At 37.7% G+C, this 14,464-nt stretch overlaps 1 protein-coding gene across 2 annotated transcripts in view; it reads left to right on the forward strand.

Moving 5' to 3' along the window:
- LOC124305321 (alkaline phosphatase-like) overlaps window positions 1–14,464 on the forward strand; it is a 236,204-nt gene that overhangs the window by 163,302 nt on the left and 58,438 nt on the right. The window lies entirely within an intron of this gene.

A 14,464-nucleotide genomic window follows, 5' to 3' on the forward strand; every position in this document is an offset into this window, starting at 1 on the left:
ATTTCTGTAATATAGCAAATTGGAGTGAATCTGTAGATGTCTGTAGTCACTGTAGATATTTGATTGGTTCAGCAGCCGCAGACCTTGCAGAATATCTTCACTGATACGGACGTCCATTCGAGCGTGAAAAAATAAATGTCATTGATTTTCCACGGCAAGAAACACGGTGAAATTACTACGCAAATGAAAATCGTGGGAACATCGTTTCTGTATCAGTAACGGAAGTGATTGGCGAAAAATGACTGTATAAATCGCAATGTAAAATTTATGAACGCGAATTGTTTCGCTATCTCAGCGAATTTTGTGATTTTTTTTTTGTAATAATTCCTCTTAGTTAGGAGACACGTCAATAAAATTATAAACATTTGTTGAAAACGTAGAATTTCGAATAATAATAATGTTTGTTGAACCGAGCAATTTCTATTATGTTTGATTCGATAGTCTTGGATTATATTTCTGACATATTTCAAAAACCTTTTTTAAACGCAATTTTCATCTAACGGGCTTGCACAAATTCCGCAGCAGCATAAGAAATAAAAGCTTCCATTGAATGCGATTCAATTAGTAACTCGATTTTATTAACATCTATTAAGTGCAATTAATGATGATATTGTTCGTTTGGCAACAAACTTCGAAATACGTCGTACGTCGAAATTAAATTAGCGCTATTGAAGTAGAGTATGCAGCCGGCAATATAAACAACAATTTTTATTACTGTGTTCTATGACGATGATCTTTAATTATACGAAATGAAATATTGGAAGAATCCTCTCTGTGAGCTTATTGGAATTCGTATAATTCAGAAATGTATCGAATACGGTCGGAATTTAAAACCTGTAGTACCAAAAAAAAAAGGCAAGTGCCCTTCAAATAAATTTGAGCACATAGATCTGTCTTTTCTCTACGTCGCTTTGCTTTTCTTGACGCAAAAGAGAAAACGTGGTTATATAACTGCAGAAATCCGGCCATTTTTTTTACGATTCAAAGCTGAGTTAACCTAATTGTAATTTAAGTCAGGTCAAAATTAGAGAAGAAAAACCGATTGAGACGCGAAATCTGATCTCGAGCATCGATTATTTCCTTAATTAAATTCAAAAATAATATGCTTATTAGACTGGATCAAAAAAATCGACTATTTTTTCTTCAAAATCCCCTCCGAAATACTTTCGAGGGGTCGAAAAAAGATGCCTGTCAAAAGCGGAGCTGTTAATATTAATATTTAGAGGTCGCTCATCGCGGATTTCTATTTTCCGTTTAAATAGCACAGAAAATTTTTTCTTTGGAATTTTATAGCTCACAAGTCAATAAACAAATTCAAATGACTCGTACATATTTTTACATGCGTATAGCTTCGTTAAACTTTACAAATTAAAAATTTTTAACCGACTTCGTTCCTCATAGAAAATCCCAAACTAGGAAATTTTTTAAAAAAGTTTAATGACATTTAGTAATAAGTTTTAACATTTTGCCATAACGTAAAAAAAAAAATAGTTTACTTCACTATAAATTGAACTTTGAGCTTGAATAACTTTGGAAGGAGTCCATTTATCAAAAAATGATAGGATACATTTTTTGTAGAGTGTTAAATTTCCTACAAAAATACGTATGAGTAATTTGGATTTGTTCATTGGTTTGCGAGCTACAAAATTCTAAAGAAAAAAAAAAAAAAATTCGTATAGCAATTAGATGGAAAATATAAATCCGCGATGAGCGCCGATTTCTTCGAACCAGTCTAATATTAATATATATGTATATTATACGTATAGGTACATGCAGAGAATGTCATCTACATGCTAAAACAGAGGTACATACACGTACATTAGTACATACTGTATTTATACGAAGACCTTGTGTATGTATTTATGCGCATATATATACATAAAAAAGAGTCTGACGAGAAGGCTTTAAAATTTCGGTTTCAAAGTTGGGAAGAACCAAATCCCGTCATTCGGAACGTTTCCTCATCCGCTTCCTTTCCTTTCTCTTTTTCTCCTCATTTCTTTCATTCCGTATATATACACGTACACTTGTATATTTTCTTTTATTCTAATTTCTTAACCGTCTCACCGCTTCTCGGGTAAATAAATGTCTTTCGAGACAATTTCGAGTCCTTTATACCTATGTGTATACATATATATCGTATGCACGCTCGGGTTCTTCTTCTTCTCGCCCGTTTTCCCCATAGGTATTATACTCGAGGTTTGTTCGTTACTCCCTACTTCCGTACCCGCGGAAAAGTTTGACGATGAACTTTGCGTCTTCGTCGCCATACCAATTTGCATCCCTTACATTCATACACGTTCTATTTCAAGCATCTGTACATCGTATATATGTATGAATTACTTTTTGGGGAGCTGCGTTGGGGATAAAAGGAGAGTAGTTATACCCTCCAAGCTGTGTATCTTGAAATGAGAGAGAGAATATCCGATGTCGCGACCCCTGCAGACTTTTCCACACCAGTCCATTTATGAAGAGAGCCGTCTTCATTGGCCTCTGTGGATCTGTGTGTTTGCGTGTGTTTCGATACGCGTGCAGGATCGCAGAAGAACTCATCAAGAATATCAGATGTATACCTTCGACCCGTGTCGCACGCGAAATGGCGCCCCGAAACGTATAAAAATATCGCTCTTTGCGTGGGGGGAAAAAATGTGTAACGATCGATCCGAAATACAGGCCTGCAAGTTACGATAAAAGCGCGAAGATAAGCTGCTACGCAGATATCTGTGTTATGCTCGACTTTACCATCAGCGATGAAGAAATTTATCAAGAAAAAAGAAAGGAAAAAAATAAAGAAATATCCAGAAGAACTTGTCCGTGTAGAAAGTGTGCTTTGTTTCTTTATATTCTTCAAATTTTTCACAATTATCGAGAGATCAGTGGAGCAATTTCGATTCTGTATAAAATTTTACACAGCGTTTTGGAAAAGCTTAGAATCTCAAGTAACGAATTACACACTAATTAATCGTTCAATATTCCTTCATATGCTTATTGTACTAAAATCGACTTGTACTCAGTGTATTCAATAGTAATATTCTATAACCATACGGATGCCGAGAATTGCTCGAGTCACGTTTTCGCTTTGTGTGCCTCGTTTCTATACCTTGCATTTCACTCCATACTCAAAGCCCACCGTACCTGCCCTTGTCCTATAGATAACTACACGATTCCACGTTCGCGGAGAAATGGTCAAAGTTTGACCGCAAGGTGTCCGCGGCGAGGCCAAAAGGGAGCTAATTGAACCTCGGTCGAGCAGTAAAGTTTCGGTATATCAAAGACTCACTTTTTCGTCCGGTATTTATCTTCACTCGTTGAATCGTCGGAACTGGTTATAGATGGAAATTCTTGTAAAAATAAATTATCCATGAATTTAACCGCCAATGAGCAATCAAATCTGACAAGCTAATTACCACCGTCACGACAATATTATAGTCGTCAAATTTCCATCAGTCTAAAGACAATATTGCGTATGGTTTCTAATACAAAGTGTAACATTTGTCAAGAAGAATTAGAACCAGATTTTTAAGGTTATTATTTATGCGATTCAATTCGAATGGGAAAAATTCGAGGATCTCAACTGTCGTATATATTCGTGCTAAGCGTAGTTTTCGTACCTCGGCAGTTTCTTCGACGAACTCTACTTCTGCAATACATTACGTCTATATTCTATGCACAATTTACATGAACGTGTATATTTTTTTTCGGACAAACGTAGCCGAACTTCGGCGGTCCGACTGCGATTCGACAATCGCAGAAGGACCCTCGTGACCCTCGTGACATTGTGGCGTTGGAAAAAAGACGTGTAAAAAGAAAAGCAAAGAATCGAGTCATTCGAAATAATGGAATATGACCAAAGCGATAGGGGAAAAGTCTGCGGCAACTTCATACACGTACATATATATATAGATATATATATATATATGTACAAATATATTGTTGACTTATCAGTTGTCCGAACAGAGATTTGATTCCATTCTTCAGACGATCGGGAATCGTTCGTAACCTAATGTTTTGAGTGCTTGTATAGGTATACAGTGGAAATGAATATCCGTTAAATTTCCTTTCTGGTTTTCTCTCGAAGTGCGCGCGGTATTCCTGCCGACACGATCAATCGATTCCCTGTCACTTTTCTACCGACTTCCATCAAACAATGTCGCCTACAAAATAATAATAATAATAATAATAATAATAATGATAAAAAAAAAACCACACAGCGCCGGCTAGACTAGCTGAGGCTATAAAACGGGCAGGAAATTGACAACCTCGACTCCCCTTGCAGTAAAAGATTTTCAATTATACCAACGGCATGTTCATATTCCATGAGGTATTACAATATTGTCTACTCCCTGAGTCTGTCGACATATACGAAAGTATTTTCATCGAGTCTCCCCGAGAAGCGTATATTGTGACTTTCCTAAAACGTACGTTTCACACGCTACTCGAAAAGTGCCACGTTTTGTTGGATGTAAAATTTTTAACGTCAACGTTAAAACACGGTAGGAAACTTGATTTTTCGTAATCGTTATCGCATTCAAGTGAACTCAACGAATTTTGAATGCAGAAAAATGCTTCTGCTATTACGTGGAACGAAATTGTTTTCCTTCAAAGAAAAATTCAATAATACTACGAAGAAAAGTATTACTAATAGCAGTTTATTAGACGATTGAGAATTGTGAAATTATCGTGAAGAAAAAAACGGAGGAATATTTGGCGAATCGTGTTGATTGAAAAGAAATGAAGACTGGGTTCGATTTTCAAACTGAAAAATGTAAAACTAGGGTATAATATTGTATACAATTTGGAATGAAAAAAACATTACGTCTGTTTTGAAACGTATGAAAATAATATCGAATAATACGGTCTTCGCGTACGTACGCTTTGAGTTTTCAGTATATACTTACGCATAAATACATATAAATATATAAATTGTACGAAATATATAGCTATTTATGTAGAAAATAAGAAGCGTGGCATCCGTTAAATAATATATTACATTTCGCCAAAGGTTCCTGGAAAATTTGGCTATGTAAAGGGATGTTTCGCATCTTTTGATATTTGCCCTAATTTATGAGGCAAGATAAATTACGTGCCTAGTCTTTCTCGTCCGCAAGCCCGCCTCGCCTTACCTTCCAACCCTTAACCCTCTTTTCCTCCCTTTTGCCGAATTACTTGTACCGTCATTTTGCATAAGAAACCGCTAACAAACTGGAGGGAAATGTATTCAGAGGCGTATCCTACTCCTGTCCCGTAAGCGTAAAACTCAAGCGTGTGTTTTCTCCTTGGGAAAAGTTGAGGGCACCGTCGCGTCGTCGGGTTATCTTGGAGAGTCCTGAGCCTTCGGCTATCCGTTACACTTCCGTATCTTATTACATAGACCCTAGAAATTTCAGCTCTACTTGTGCGAAAAGCCACGGAATTGAGTAATCGGCAAGGCCGATCTGCGCGCCGATGATAAAATTATACAAAACTGACGGGGTCGGGAGAAAAACAGGAAAATTTTTCTTTCTACTTGTAGCTCGTCTAATGGCTGTGATAAAATTTACTACACATTTTTTATTTTTATCTTTATCGAAAATTATCAACCTTTCGACAGTCTCGATAACTGTTTATCGATTTTTATGATATTGCATAATTTCTTGTACGACGCGATATTCTATGAAAAATACTTTCAAAGATTCAAGTACATTAGACGGTGTGAAAAAAAAAAATGGACTATTTTTTGTCTTGTTTCAAGTCGAAAATCTTGTTTGAAATGGCGGAAAAAAGATACCGTCCGAGTTTCAGCTCTTGATATTAAATTTTAGCGGTGCCTAGTCGCGATTTTTTATTTCCATTTAAATGACATTGGAATTTTTTTTACACTCTGGAACTTTACAACCCGTCAACGCATTAGTGTACCGATAAGGCTGGAACGTATTTTTGTAGAGAATCGAACGCTCTGCAAAAAACGTCTGCTATCATTTTATGATAAATCTACTCTTTCAAACATTATATAAGGTCCTTTGTTGACCTTTAACGTAAGACAACTTTTTAAAGAGTAGATTTATCACAAAATGATGGCAGACCTTTTTTGCAGAGCGTTCGAATCCCTACAAAAATACGTTTTAACCTTATCGGTACACTCAATGCGTCGACGAGTTGTAAGATTTCAAAGTTTAAACAAAAATGTTCCCATGTTATTTAAATGGTAAATAGAAAACGGCGTTAAGGTATCTCGAAATAATAATATTAAGAGCCGTAACTTGGACAGCATCATTTTTAACATCACTGGAAACAATATTTTTTGCTTCAATTTTGAAAAAAAAAACCAAACGATTTTTTTGATAAAGCCTAACGTACAATGATTGAGGTAATAAAATTCCAATTCTGCATGCCGAATTTGTTGCGAATCCTAAACAAACCTAAAATCCTAACCTAACCTAAGGTTGGATATGATGGTAGATTTTTAAAAAGTGTAGGTATAATTTTGACAACGTTTTTTTTATTTTATCGTACGCGCGGCCAATGCTTGCAAAAGTTGGAAACGGACGCGACGGCGTCAGCTTGAGAGCCATTCGACAATTTTCACTTGTTGTTACCCGCACCAATTTTCAACGCGTTTAATATCGGTCCCCAAGTTTATGGTGCGGTGGGCGGCCTCGCTTTACTCTTATGATGCGAAACCAAGTTCAGATGGGTGTGGCACATGTGCGTCGTACGCGTGGTGAATTATATTTCCCTCCGGAATTGAGCCGGAATTTTTTTTTTTTTCACTTTTTTACTTTCGGACGCTTGATATTACTGCGAAGCTTTTATACAGTCGGACGGATTTCTTGGGATTTTAACGACCTTCGCAACGTCGTTGTAACGCGTCATTCTCTCGTCTCTGGGGGACCGTCAAAACTGGGAAAACCTTCGTCTCTGGAAAATCAGGTTTTCTTTTTCCGTCGTTGATTCTTTTCATCGAAACTCCAATCCGGCCAAAATGGTCGAATGAAATGAACCGACTCTCTTCTCTCTCTCACTCTCCTTCTTCGTTCCTGAGCCGTCGTGTATTCTCCACTATAATCAGATATCTTCTCTTTCGTTCTTCTTTTCATCCCTCCCTTTATACTCATCCAAAAACTGACCTCGATCTCATGGAACGCGAAGCTACTTCCCTTGCACGTTTCCTGACAAATTTGTCAACGCTTGTTACATTCTTAACGTCGAGCAAGAAATTGCCACGTCTTCTTGAATTGCATTTTTCAACATGTCTCGTCGAATATACGATGTATTATTATGCGCTTACATCGATTCGTACTATAGTTTTGTAGATTTTTCAAGACTCAGTCGTGATAAGGATGTTTCTCCATTTTTTACTGCAAAATTCAATCGAAAATATATGTTAAATATTTTATATATATATATATATATATATATATATTTTTTTTTTCTTCAATCGATTACACTTGACAATATTTGGCCAGTATCTAGTTGCTAAAAGGATTTTTTTTGCACGAATCTAGAAAATTTTACTGCTCGTTGTCAGAGTTTGAATTTTGATTTGTAACGTTTTTAGCCCATTCCTTCTAAGAGTTTCATCTAATTTGTAGTCTTTAATATATTTTCTCTGACAGTTATGTACTTATCGTACAAGTTTCTGGAATCCATCTTTCCTAAATTACTGTTTACGTTTCGTCTGCTAATATCGAAATAATTTTCTCAAGCGTTAATTTTACACGAAAATTTCTGGTAATGGAAGTAAAACAAAATTTTACGGAAACGTCCGAGTGCAAATATTTTTCCATTAGCGAATTGGTAAATTTTCCTTTTTTTCAATGCTTGTTATTGTACAGTTAGAGAAAAGAGTGCGCGAATCGAGTAGTATTATTTCTCTGCAAATCCAAAGCAAAGTGATTGTCGGTAAATAACAATATACGTGATCAGATATTGAAAATTGTAGTTGTATGAAAACCAGTATATACACTATGAAGTTTTAAGATGAAAAAAAATGTACCTGAACAGTCAGTTTCGAAAGAAAAACACATTTTGTCGATAGATGAGCATTTTAAGCTCGGTAGAAGATCGAGCTCATTCGATTTTTCGTTTTTGTACATTTTGTTTATTTTTTCATTTACGAAGTACTGTGAGGAAAAAAACTTACTTTATTGCTTGCATCAATGAAAATATCAATTTACGTCGCAAAGAAGACCCACGCTTTTATAATATTAAGTATCTAGTTGATGTTTCAGACGTGTATCTAACGACTTTTTTTTATTATTAATTCGTCTTACAAAATAGTTACAAGTTAGTATGAACTTTTAATTTAGGAAAATAATATTCCCGTTCGATATATATATATCGTAAAATTACGGATTGCGATCTTTGGGTTAGATACAAATTTCAAAAAAGAAATAATAAATGGAATACTAAAACTTGTTTCTTCATAAATTTAAATTAATTTTAAAAAAATTGACAATCAAATGAGCCCGATCTTCTACTGAACATGAAACGCTCATTTCTTGACAGAATTTGTTTCCACCCTGACATATACACTTAGTAAATTCAGGTACAATTTCATCTCTGCAGATATCCGGATGTGTCTCAATTTCCATAACAGTTGAAGCGCGTAGAGAAAACAATCAAGCTCCAATCAAAGCGAAAATCTTAAAAGTAGCTGGCAAGGAGGAGGAGGAGGAGGAGGAGGGGCGAGAGGCAGGATCAGGCCTGGAGATGAAATCCTCAAAAGAAAGAATATGAGAAAAAGGGAGAGTGCGAGGAAGGGACGAAAAAATCAGGAAAAAGTTTAACACGAAAAAAGTAAATTGTATTTTCATTCTTCTCTCCCACGTACTGCTGAATATGAAACCGAGTAGGCGGACCTAGTTTTTGTTTAAGAAAAGAAAAGAGAAAAAAAAACAACACGTTTTCCACTTCCATGGAAAATAATAATTTTCTGATCCGTGCAACCGGAACTCGGATATTCGCCGAACCGATGGCAGGAGTTCGGCCCGTTTGGGTTACAGAAACACGTGTGTACGTGACTCGAAATTTCGGTTTCAAGATATATTAGGCTCTGTGGTATATGTAGTAGTATTATATGTATATATACACAGGGTGACACCAGGGTGTACTGATCAAATTGGGTTGTGGCTTGCGAGAGGACGTTGAATCCAATCTCGAACTCGGTACAGGTCCAGATGCCTCCCCCACCCCGTCATTCCCATTTTCCTCCCCCGTACCACTAAAGGATAAAGTACCTGGATAACGCAATTATCCTTATCAAAAGGGGAGGGGCGCTGATCGTTTCTCCCAGCCTTTCGAAATATCCACATTTCTCTCCGTGTCATTTTTATCGGTATCTCTTGTTCTTTCAAATTGCCAAGGTGTTCGGTTTTTTAATTTTTATTTTCTTCTCTTTTCACTTATTCAACTTTCGATGAAACGTGAGAGACGATATGTTACTTTATACGGTAAATAAATATGAATTATTGGATTTGTGACTCTCCTAGGCTTTGTACGAGAGCTTTTTTGTGGACAATAAGATTTAGATTCCTAAATTGCTTGTGGAAAAATATTCGAACTCAATATTTTTAATGCGTAATAATATCGTAAAACATTGTCGTAATACATTACGCTATAGCGGGAGATGATTATTTATTTGTAAATTGTATTTTAATTGTTTATCGCACGTGATGCGCAAGTTGATAACATTGTGGGAATAGAAAATTAGGGGGAATGGATGGAAAATGAAATTATTTTATCACGGTGATTCGTAACTGTCAATGATGAATGCAGTACGATTTTAATCGAAAACCGTGTTCGCGGTTTAAAATAACCGAAATTCGCTCGCTACACGCGCGCAGTCAGGCAGCGAAAAGAATCGTGTTGCTCGTACGGTAAAATTTAAAATATACATACCCTGGGGGGGGGGGGGGGGGTAAATTAATTATTTTCGAAACGAGACTTGTCAGGTTTTTTAATATGTTCACAGGCGTTCGGTGCAAGCGACGCGGCCTGCACGTGGCAAAGTTTTTATTAAAGAACGTCGAAAGCCGGACGGAGTTTCAATTTGCAGCTAATATTATGCCTGGCGTGAACCTGCTCCATGCGGTATTAACACCGAGGTTATATACATAAGTATACGTACAACGTATGTACGTACATACGTACCTACGTATAAGCGACGCGTACCCCGAGCACGATTTTCATTTCACACCATTTCTTTATTTTACTTCACTTTTCACACTTTTCGCTAACGAAATAACAAGGCTTATTAAAAAGTTTGGCAAACTAAGTAGGTACGTACGTGGCTTTCGAAGGAATGCGCCAGGCGCAAGCTCGATTTATGCCCTTGCTCGTTGACAGCTGCGAACACAAACCCTGTATTTGTTTCCACCGATATTTCACTCCTTACTCATGGAAAACCTACTGAAATTACGAGCGAAGGCTTGAATATCGATGCTTAGTTTTATGTTGCTTCAAAATTGTTAGAAATACAGTAGATTTGTTCGATTTTACTCCATGATGGTTCGTTTTAATAAGAAGAATATTTTTGAATCGAATATTCAACGATACTAACAAGGAAAGTGTTTCGGTGAATGAAATTAACCAGCGTAGAATGAAAACGAACGAATCTACTTTTACAGACTTTTAACAAATTTGAGGAGATTCTAAACGGAGGATCGATTTTTAAGATTCTGCTTATAGTTTCAGTATTTTCTATTTTTGCATATGTATATTGTAAGGGATCTTCGTAGCTCACTTCCTATAATTGTTTGACAAATACCCAATTTAAAATTAATATCTGTCAACGATTGCTGGTCAACTAAACCCCTCAAATCTACGGTATAAAAATACTAGCAATCTAATTCTTAATCGAAGCGACATTTTTATTTTCGTTCATAATTTTTCCTCGGCGCAACTTGAGAGCCGGGCTTTCAGACGTCGCGTCGCAAAACTCCGTCTCAGAGGCGGCTGATTTCACGTTATTGCGCACTTTCGCCGTAACGTGCGACATTTGTCGCGACAAAAGCAGCCCCCCTTAATTCTGACAAAAAGCAACGTTAATTTCGCCAAAGTTGTCTTGTCCGCGTGGTATCTCAACAATGGGCCGGGCGATACACGCCAGCTTTTGCAACACCATTAGGCCTTTCCACTCACATCGCCCATCTCGTGACTGCCTTGGGGGCCGCTCTCTAACTTCGTAATTCTAATTTCTCGTGTACGCCTGCATGCAAAGAGTATAAGCTATACGCCTACCGTGAGCGAATCTGCAAACGGCGGTTCTTTCTCACTTTGCTAATTTCCCATTAGTGGAAGATGGATTAAAGTCGCATAAGACGTACAGTCGTGGTACCAAAAATTTGTTGGAACCTGTAAAAGCATTATACAAAAGTTTTAAGCTAATCGATTCGAATTTAGATTAAAGAAACGTCTCTTTGTGATCCGTAGAGAAAAAAAACATTTTAAACGCTAAATTGCAACTGCAATTGTAGTCTTTTCTACTTAAGTACGTCTTTTTTACTTATAACTTCAGGAAATCGTGTTGTTTTCTTGGTCGGTTTTTTTTTCCACTAGAAAAACCACCGATTTTATTGAAAAATAACCTCATTTTGTTCACTCTATAGAAGAAATTTTTTTCTCAAGTTTATGGGATGGTAAAAAACATTTAACGCAATGTTGAACAATCGTTATAAGTTAGTTTTTATTCAGCACAAAATAATACATCATTTTTATTTGCGAATGAAACGAGTTATTATTCATCAGATTTAGTCAAACAGTAGGAATTTTTTCGATTCAAAAATGATAGAGTAACGTCATTTTTCTGATATTGACGATACGATGAACTGTTGAAAGTTAAAATTGCCTTTATTACGCACCAGATTTTTTTAGTCATTATAACTGGAATAGTTCGAATGAAACTTTTTGAATCTTCATTTCATCACGTCCTCTCTCAAGAATTTTATAACGTTTGACAATTCGTCGACGTCATTCGTCGACATATCGAAGGACGGAGTTCATTTATTTTTATGCTCTCCAGAAAGAAATTACAACATTCTACCCCTTTGAAAATTGAACCGCGCGGGGTAAGAATCAGGTCAGAATCGAAGATCGAGAATGATAAAAGCTCGGGACTCGTCCAAGCGGCGTAACATTATACACGACTTTATACCCTACACATCCCGGAACTGCCATCAGCGTTATTGGATTTTCCAAGCCCCGCAGAGCGTATGAGAACTACTTCCGGTCTAACCAACTGAGAAATGAAAACAGTCCCGGGCGTTGCCCGCGGGTGGTCGGATCAGCCATTTTGAATTACTTGTCCTGGAGCATCCCTTGCTTGACCCTTTACTCCCACCCTCCCTCCCTCCCACCCTCCCTCCATCTCCGTCGCACGTTACACCGATAATACCTCCGGTAGGTACGGAATTGTCGCCACAATATTCCGCGTACGCTGCATTGTTCTTGTTCTTATAGACGTAGGGAAGGGAATTTCGTCCCTCGGCTATTTCCGCGTCGCGTCTTCGAAGCAGGAGGTACGTATCTCTCCGACCCCGGACCACTAAGTGGGATTAATAGAACTGCCCGAGGTCCTTGCCCGCTTGGACTCTCGGATCCTGCGACAATTCAACCGACTCCTTTATCCGGCCACAGGATTCTGCTCCGTAGGGAGTGCTAATTCCAGCATCGAATCGCTCCTCGGATGTTCGTTCGAGCTTTTTTAAGCTCGTAGTTCGGAGGGGAGCTGTCATGGGTCGGGGATAAAAACTTTGAGCGATCGGAACATTGAAATTTAGTTTTTTTTCGTTTTGAAATTTCTACCTCGTTACTTCTATTTGGGACGGGGTTGAGGTTACGGATTTGAAAAGAGCCGAGTGCGAATAATTAGGAATTATTTCGTGGCGAAACTTAAAGTAAGGAAGTCAAACTTGAACGACCAGGATTCCGAACGTAAAAATATCGAAAATACAAAACAAAGATAGATCAAAGTGGTGAAATTTCATCAAGGCAGAAATTCACGGAACCGAAAATCTTCGATCAATCAAACTTTGACTTATCGGAGTTACGCCCTTTCGGTATTTCGTCCTTCCGGAACTTTGCAACTTTTAACCGTCGGGCTTCCGACCATTCGAAACTTTGATGTTTCGTCAGTTTGATTTCTTTACTTCCAGTTTGACCATCAAAAAATTCGGAATTTGGAATTTCAATGCCACCCCTTTTACACTTGTCATCTTTCTACATCTCCACTTTTCCATGTATCAAATTTTTACGTTTTGTAATACTTTTCACGTCTCTGATGATTCGAAATTATCACCGTTCTATTTTCTGATTTTTCTTCAGTTTTACTACCGCCCGGGAACAACGTTGAGACCAGGCTTTCATTCGGAAATTTCTCACCCATCTGTATAGTAGGAAATTTAGGTGAAAGATTCCTGATTAGGTCGCGCCCAGGTCAGAGGTTAGCGACGGTCTTAAGGTCGAAAGCTGCTTTCCGGACTTGAAATTGTGTAATAAACGAGGGAATCGAGGAATCAGGTGTTTGCGGTTTGGCCCCCTACTTTTCATGGCATCCGTTAAATAATCCAACCGCCCAAACATTGAACCGAAATTCACGATCGGGTGAAAATCAAACCTTTACACAATCCTCCGACCCTCGTTACGCTGCATGCGTGTCACGCGTGGTTGCTTATTTTGTTTTATTTTACCTTGATTTCCAAATTTTCACAATGTTATTCGAGTGGGGGACACCGCGACTTGCGAATCCCTCAGGGATTCCAATTTATTTAAATTTTCATCTTTGGTACACAATCGACATTCCACAATTACTAAAAAAGCTTCCATAATAGTTTAGTTAATTCTCAATTCGAAACCTGATATTTCCATTCAGCTGTTGAGTATAATTTCAATAGGAGTGTGAAAAGCTCGAGTCGAAGAACTTTGTACATTTTCGTTTTTACTTCATCTCGCGATTGAAATTCAAAAGCGGAACTAGATTATTATGTACGTTACTAGGAAAATAATCAATCTCACTGCAGAGACGTACAAAGAAAGATAGTGATTGAAATTCGTTTTTTTGAACAGGGATTTCTTTTTTAACGCGAACGCGTAAGCTTGTATATCGTCACTGGTCAAATTTGTTTATAAACAATCAAAGAATACACAAACGAACTTGGACCTTCTTGCAGAGAATTTCCGCGTTACGTTTGTAACACCTGTTCCATGCGGAAACTGGTCAAAAAGCAATTTCGACGAATGATATTCGATCGACCTCGAATCGTGTCCGAAATTTTACTCGGCAATCCGACCCTCTGTGCTCTGGTTCATCGCGTACAGAACTACGTGCTTGCCGGGTGTGAAAGAGATTGAATCGAATCAAAGACTCGAATAATCTTGAGCGTGGGCGGGTCGCGTCGCCGACAAAACGTCCCTCCGTCGACACCCGGAATTACGTCGGCCGGTCAGCCGAGCCGAGATTCTCTCCTTTCTTCGAGACTTCGAAATG

This window comes from Neodiprion virginianus, chromosome 5, assembly GCF_021901495.1.
Source record: "Neodiprion virginianus isolate iyNeoVirg1 chromosome 5, iyNeoVirg1.1, whole genome shotgun sequence".
In the NCBI taxonomy this organism is placed as follows: domain Eukaryota; kingdom Metazoa; phylum Arthropoda; class Insecta; order Hymenoptera; family Diprionidae; genus Neodiprion; species Neodiprion virginianus.